Source organism: Macrotis lagotis, chromosome 6 (genome assembly GCF_037893015.1).
Source record: "Macrotis lagotis isolate mMagLag1 chromosome 6, bilby.v1.9.chrom.fasta, whole genome shotgun sequence".
In the NCBI taxonomy this organism is placed as follows: Eukaryota; Metazoa; Chordata; class Mammalia; order Peramelemorphia; family Peramelidae; genus Macrotis; species Macrotis lagotis.
This window is the reverse complement of record NC_133663.1, coordinates 12223437-12231567: the sequence shown is the minus strand read 5'-3', so window position 1 is coordinate 12231567 and position 8131 is coordinate 12223437. Positions and strand designations below refer to the sequence as shown.

The window sequence follows — 8131 nt, the reverse complement described above, 5'->3', positions numbered from 1 at the left end:
AGGGACACAAAGAGAGGTAAAAGACAGTCCTTGTCTTTGAGGAGTTTATCATCTATTGGAAAAAAGACACAGTCCAATTCATACAAAGCAAGTTTTATTCAGGATAAATCTGAGATAATTAAGGAGAGGAAAGCTCTGGAATTCAAGTGGTTAGGGAGGTTGTCTAGAGAAGATAGGGGTTGATTTAGAATGTAAAGGAAGTAAGAAAAAAGAAAAATAAAGGAAGTAAGGAGGCCGCGTGGAAGAAGAGGAGTATTGCAGGCATGCGAGGTGGACAACCGGGGAAATGCCCAGAGCTAAGAGAGGGAGGGGGCCAGTGTCCTGGATCTGAAGCCTGAAAAGGAAGGAGGGGGCAGCTTATGAAGGGCTTTGGAATGCACTTTGTATTTGCTCCTGGAAGTACCTTGGAGCCACTGGAGGTTATTGAGCGAGGGGGTTCAAGGGAAGTGAATGATTGGATTTGTATTTTAGGAAAATCATGGGGTTTTTATTGAGATCTGCCTGTTACTTCACAGCTGAAGGGAAGTCATGGTGTGGGAAACTCCTTTATTAATCATAATTTATAACTTTTATTTATTTATATAAATTTATTTCCAGCGACCTGGGACACCAAGGAGCTCAATGACTCGGCCGTGGTCCCAGCCAAGACGTATCCAAGATAGGACTTGAATCCAGGTCTTCTTGACTCTAAAACCCGCCCATTCCAAATTCTATCCTCAGTTTTGTGATGGATGATTAAAAGTGGAGGGGATAAGTGAGGGCCCAATTCTGTCCATGCAGATACTTCGGAGGCCTACTTCTGAATAGGGAGTGGCAGGGGGGTAGAAGGAAGAACAATGATAGAGAGGGGCTCCCTGGCCAATGAGAGCTCTTAGGAGTGACCCCTCGCTGGCCAGTCCACCCCCCTCTATTTTTATGATGACCATTTGTTTCTTTTAAAAAGGCAGCTAAAAGGCACTGTGGGTAGAATGCTGACCCTGAAGTCGGAGGCCCTGAGTTCAAATCTATCTTCAAGCACTTACTATTTGTTTAACCTTGGACAAGTCACCTCACCTGATTGCCTCACATCCTGATCCACATCTGGCCACTGGACCCAGACGGCTCTGGAGGAGCAAGCGAGGCGGATGATTTAGCATAGCACTCCTTCACTCAAATCTAAATCACGTGCTTCTTTCAGCATCACCTCTCTGACCTCAGGGTCTTCAACACTGTAGAAAAAACACCATTTTTAGCCTAACAACAGCAACAAAACTACATCATGGGACGTCCAGTTCTCAATTAGAGGACAGTCTCATCGGATGCGAGTCTGGGAGACAACCATGAAAATAACTTTTCTTTCCCATTGCTTGAGGTTTTGTTAATTAGACTGCAGTGATCAGACAGCAATCCCAAGAGACCATCCTTCATCCCTCCAAAGCTGTGTCTGCAGGCAGCTGTTATCAGGGCCAGGGGAGGAGGCGATGATCCCTGAACACCCACATACCCACCCACCCCCACCCCGCACTGTACCAACTCTTTCTGGGGAGGGCTGGGGGAGAAATGTTATCAGAAACAAGGGAAGCACCATCTCACTTTGCCGCCTTGATCTGCCACAGTTCTTGGAGCCAGCAAACCAAGGCAGTTTAATTGCCAATGAGGTCCCTGCCAACCGTACTCTGGTTCTCCAAGGACTTGTCTTTCTGTATCAGACTTGCTTTTAAATATGGAAGGAAAAAGGGTGAGATAAATGTGAGGAACAGATATTTCCTTCTCTTTATGTCTGAATTTAGCTCTTCTCTCTCTCTCTCTGTCTCTCTCTGTCTCTCTCTCTCTCTCTCTGTCTCTGTCTCTCTCTGTGTCTTTCCCTGTCTGTCTGTCTCTCTCCCCCTCATTTTGTCTCTGTCTCTCTCTCTCTTTCTCTGTCTCTCTCTCTCTTTCTCTGTCTCTGTCTCTTTCTCTGTCTTTCTCTCTCTCTCTCTCTCTTTCTCTCTCTCTCTCTCTCTCTCTCTCTCTCTCACAACAGACATAAGACTCAAAGAGCCATCTCTCAGACACATTTTAAATCCAGTCTATCCCTAAAATATGGACCTAGGCTCTCATAAAGAGTAATTACCACCACCACTGGCAGTGACTCTCCTTGCATGTTCTGGGTTGGGTTTTATAAGCAGAATAAATCACAACAGCATACATAAGCTAACAAAAATCATAAGGCTCAGATTCAGCCTTTGTCTATCAAATTCAGACATAGCCCTACCACACACACACATTAAAGGATAGAATCGTGGAGTCTTAGTTCTGTGGACCTCAGCTGGAACCTCTGGGACCATCCAGTCTGGTCCAAGCTGAACAAGATCCCCTCTCTACACCACCCATGACAAGAGTTTTGTGCCAGACCTGGAGAGGAGGGGAGGAGGGAAGGATCCCCAGACCATTCATTTTCCTTTTTACAATATCTCTCCTTGTGAGGATATGTTTTCTTTATCCCAAGCCTGGAATTGCTTATTTGTATCCCCTATCCATTGCTCCCAGTCCCACCCTCTGGAGCTTTGCATTCAGGTGTCTCTTCTCATTTTGCTCTACCTGACTTCCCATTTTTGCTGCCCTCTTATAAAATAGATCTATTGTGATGGGCGCCTTTCAACATATTAATAATAGTCATTTCCCAAGGTCTCTAAGATGAAACCAGAGTCTTTCTTTTGACATTTGAGAATGCAGGTGACCTTCCCAGACCACATAAATATTACTCTTTATCCCATACTCTGTGGCCTTCAAATTGTTATTTTTTTCCTGCAGAAATCCTTTTTTTTTGTATCTTCATTAATTTGTTGTGACTCTGATCCTGGAAGGAACTCATTCTCCCTTCCACATCTTAAAACAAAAAGTTAGTTCAAGCACCATCAGCTCCCTGAAGTATTTCCTGATACTCCCAACAGTTGCTTCTCTACTTGGATACTGACGTTATTTTCCATATACCTTTTTTATTCTGCATCCAATTATAGAATACATGTCATTTCTACTGGTAGAAGATAAGCTGGAACTGTCTCTAAAAGACTTTTGTCTTTTGCTTCCCAGCACTTACCCAGTCCTGTAGATTCTGGCACCTAGATTGACTACAGTCCTAATAATTCTTGATGCTTTTTTGGTATCACTCTTCCTTCCAAATAGCACAGCCACCATGGATTCTTTCCTCATAACAGAGAAATTAAGCCAATGAGCACAGTGAGCATGTCTGATAATATATGCTCCATTCCTACCCATAGTTCACTGCTGCTCTATCAAAATCAGGAAAAGAGGCTTCTCCATTAGTTCTTGGCATCACGTTTGGTCCCCTGACATTGATTGATTCTGATCTGATAACAGGCCTTCAATGTTGCCATCCCCTCATGTCAACCTAATTTGCTTCCACGTCATGCCATCACCTCTCTGATGTCATGATCTTCTCCAGGAATGAAAGACAAACAACCACAACTGTTGCGATGACCTCCAAAACCTAGGCTTAAAGCATTAAATTTACCTTTGAATAGTTCTGAAATTTAATGAGCACTTATAGTATATGGCAAATTCCTATTATTTTACTGATTTGGAAACTATTGAAGGATCCACAAATTCAGATCAGTTTTTTGAGGGGAAATGATTTGAGGGCAAGCAAAGTTGCAAATCATCAGCGAAGCAAAAACAACTATCCAGCATTATTTGGCTGAGCTAATCTAGGTCACCTCAAATCTGCCCTTTTGTTGTTCAGCATCCGACTCTTTTGACCCCATTTGGGGTTTTTGTAGCAAAGATACTTAAATGGTTTGCATTTCCTTCCCCAGTTCATTTTACAAATGAGAAATTGGGGCAAACAGGGTTAAGTGACTTGCCCAAGGTCAAACAACTAGTAAATGTTTGAGACTGGATATGAACTCATGAAGAGGAGTCTTCCACTTCCAAGCCCAGTAAATATATCCACTACTCACCAAGCTACCCCCCAAGTTTGCCCACTTACTTTCAAACTAAAAACAAACAAAAAGACCCAGGAGGTATAAATCTAGATGGGTCTTTGAATTGGAGCTGAAAAGTATGAGAAATTATGGTTTCTTTGATGGCCTGGGGTCAGCTGATTCATTAGTCTTAGAGTCTATCTGTATCCCTGGGCTGTTGGGGGGAGAAAGAGCATCATCTAGAGACTTCCTGGTCCATGGTCACTGCACCAAATGAAGAGAAGGCTTGATCCATTTCTGAGGTCTACTTGGTATCTAATCTGAAAGTCGAAAAAGAGAGTGACCTTGCAAATAAATCAAATCATCAAAAAAATACAGCCAGAAGAACTCTTGGTCCCACATAGTCTTTCATTCCCTTAAGTATAAATCTTTCCAAATACCACAATTACTTTCCAGAAATGGAAGATTTTTTTTTTGCTTTTTCCAAAGCATGACCCAAAGAACCTACTTTTCCCCCAACAAAAACAATGCCAAGAATGAATATTTTAAAGGGAGGCTCCCGCTTATGACTTAGCACTCTTCTATTTGCAGATTCTGATAAATGTCCTTACTCTATTTCCAAGTGCCAGTGGCTGGCCAGAACCTCTCCTTAGACAACATTCATACCCACATTACATTGATTTCAGTATAAAGCATTATCAAAGCTGACTTGGTGTAGGTGAAGTCAGATTTCAATATCCAACTCATTTAAATTTTAGGGTAGTTGAAAGAGTGACAGACTTGAAATAAGACAACATTGGGAATAAATTCAGTCACAGAAATTTACTGACTCTATCCGAGCCGCAATTTTCTTCTTCTTAAAATTGAGACAATTCTCTCAGGGCTGTTGTGAGGTTTAAGCGATCGATAGTCCTGAAAGAACTCATATTTTTATTAGAAGAGAGGGCAGAGGAAAGACACAGAGGGTCAACAACTATGTTCATACAAAATCCATACAGGGTAAATTGGAGTTAATCTCACAGGGCAGGCATGGATGCCTGGGCATAGCTTCATACAGAAACCATTTGAGAACTGAAGGAAGCTAGGAGATGGAAATGGGGAGGAAGAGAATTCCAGGCCTGGGAGATACTCATTGAAAATGAGCAGAGATGGGAAATGGAGTCACTCAAATAAAGAATTATAGGTCAAATGTTTTTCAGTCCTTATAAGCTATAAAGTAATAACATTCATGATAATATCATTAATAACATTTCATCATTTGTTATTAATATTTTGCCTTATTTTAATGATTTGTAGAATTTGGGTCTATTGGTGATCACTATGGGTGTGGATTGGCCATCTACTCCAAGGCCCTGTCCACCCACGTTCAGTTTGATTCTCTGCTTTCACGGTCTAGTGAAAAGCAGACGAATACTTAACAAACTGACCAGCCAAGTTGTGTGCAAAATAACTGGACCACCAGTGGGTGTTCCATTCAAGGCCCAGCCAAATAATATCATCACGGGTTCAATCGTGGGCCTATTAAGAGTAAAATATTAATCCAAGAAAGTGGAAAAATGGGTACTGAAACTATTCCAAAGTAGAAAAATTACAGTATTATGGAAATGATGCTAACTTGAAGTCACAGGACATGGGTTCAAATTTGAACTTAATATTTTGCTGATATAACCTTGGGTGGTTGCCCATCTCTCTGGGTTTAAATTTCCTCCTCTATGAAATGAGAAGGGTGAAGAAGTAGCCAATGAGGTCCCTTCCATCTCTAAATCTAGGATCTTATGGAATTTTAATTTAATTCTACCTACAGTTCCAATCCCACCCAACACTGGGAAATCTGTTTTCCATGGATCAACTTAATTAATAAGATTTGCTGCTGTTTTCTTGTTTCAATCATGTCCAATTCTTTGTGATCCTATTTGGGTTTTTTTTTTTTGGTAAAGATATTGAAATAGTTTCCCATTTCCTTCCCCAGATCATTTTTACAAACTAAAAACTGAAGTAAACAGAATGAAGTGACCCACCTAGGGTCACACTGCTAGTGTCTGAGGCTGGATTTAAACTCAGCAAGATGAGTCTTCCTGATTCCACCCTCACTCTATCCATTGCACCATCTAGCTACCCTTCATAAAGGTAATAAAAGATTTTGTAATAGCCATAAGATTAGCTAAAACAATGAAGTAGCTATAAAAGAGGCAAATACGAGCTGTCAAGAAAATATGTCCCCGATCATCTCCTCCCATAATCCTCCTGAAGCACCTGGGGCATGGGGAAAAGGATTGAGAGAAGGAATTTCATGTTTGGAACTTGTCAGACAAGAAGTCTGAAAAAACAGGAAGGTGATGGGGATGCCGGTTTCTGAGCTCCTTGGATTTCATGGCAGTTACTAATCCCATTCAGTTTTGCTCTTGTCTGGTCTTCCCTTATCAGTCTGTCTAATATAATTATGGTTATACACATACAGACACACATGCACAGGGTCCTGGTTATATTTATTTATTTGTTTCTATTTATCTATTTATTTGTTTGCTTGTTCATTCATTCATTCATTTTTCCACAGGGTACTTGTGCAGCTAAAGCTGTAGAAAGGACCTGGCCATTATCAGTCTTAAGTACGGTACCATTGTCTTGCCCTTCTTGGAAGCTCATCCAGAGATCTTCCCCTCCCACCCCAACCAGGTCCAGTCTCTGGAGCTCTAGGCCAGCCTGTTGGCAGTCATGGCTTACGGTTTTCAAGAACCCCTGGAAGACGAAGAGGATGAGAAAGAATCCAACCCCCCATCACAGTGCAAGCTGCTGATATCCTGAACCATTGGCATTCCAGAATGCCAATCTGGAATACTCTCCAGAATTATCTAAGAAGGGTGGCTACCCAGTCAATTCCCAGAGTCCAAGAGATCTTTAAACCCTACAACCAGATGTCTCCCTGGCAACTGGTCCCTTTGTATGACTTTGCTGAACCACATTCCGTTGGAATGGATGACACAGGTGACAGTGTTTGCAGTGGCCCTACAGGCAACCACCCCTGAGGCAGAGGGGCATCTAATTAGAGAGCATTGAAATTTCTTGTGCCAGATGGAGATGGAGACTGACACAAGTCAGTCAAGGAAATTAGATGACAAGGAGGAAGATAATGGTGAGGAGGCCAACTTTACACCCTCCCCAGACTCAAAGTTTCAGGGAAGACACTCCTCTGCAGCAGGATCCTGCTGATCCTGCGGCTCCTGCTGCAGACTTAAAAAGTAGATGAGAACTGCCTAGCAACAAGGAGGCTGGGGCCAAATGCAGCTGGAGAAAAGAACAGAGCTTGCAGGGACACTGCAGGCAGGAGAGCATCAGTTGGAGAACTGACAGCTCCAAGCCACCACCTGATTGTTGGGGGTCTGGCCCTCCTCAAAGCAAGGACACAGATAGAGACAGAACGAGAGAGGGAAATAGAGATGGAGAAAAAGAGACAAAGACAGAGACAGAGAGAGACAAAAAGAGGGGAGAGAGAGACAGAGACAAAACGAGGGGGAGAGAGACAGACAGACAGGGAAAGACACAGAGAGAGAGAGAGAGAGAGAGAGAGAGAGAGAGAGAGAGAGAGACTGTCTAGGGCTAGACGATATCTCAAATTTTGAATCTAGTCCTGTCATTTTACAGATGAGGGCACTGAGGTAAAGATAAGTTAGAAGTTTATCCAGGATTTAGTAAAAGTCTTGGGTGGGATCTAAACTCAGGTCTTTCTGGAGTCCCATCTTTTAGACCATGAACCCTCTGATCCTTGGCACTATCTCCTCTGTGGACCTCCAGGATCTATTACAATTACCCCATTGGGGATACAGTTACAGACCCTCAATAGCCATAGGGGGAACTTTAAGCATCCAGTGACTATGATTAAGTCTGAGGGCAGATTTGAACTCAGGTCCTCCTGACTCCAGGGCCACCTAGCTGCCCTGATAATAGATTTTTTGACCAAAGCTACTCTTGATGACTTTGAATAACAAACCTATATCCATTATCTTCATGAGTAGAAAAATTGCTTGCAGATCCTTGGACCACAGAAGAAATGTAGGTACACATTCTAGAAGACTGGCAGGGAAACCAGATGCCCACCTTCTGGTTGAGAAGCTGCAACCTCAAAATGCTACAGTCTTGGACAAGGTCAATTTGGGGGTTTGTTTTGCTTGTGCAAATTCATTACTATATGTTTATTGAAAAAATAAGTTTATTTTTTTACAAATGTGGATGAA

At 42.4% G+C, this 8131-nt stretch overlaps 1 pseudogene; it reads left to right on the top strand.

Moving 5' to 3' along the window:
* Positions 1 to 263: 263 nt before the first annotated feature.
* On the top strand, positions 264 to 7740 carry LOC141492081 (N-lysine methyltransferase SETD6-like; annotated as a pseudogene).
* The last annotated feature ends 391 nt before the right edge of the window (positions 7741 to 8131 follow it).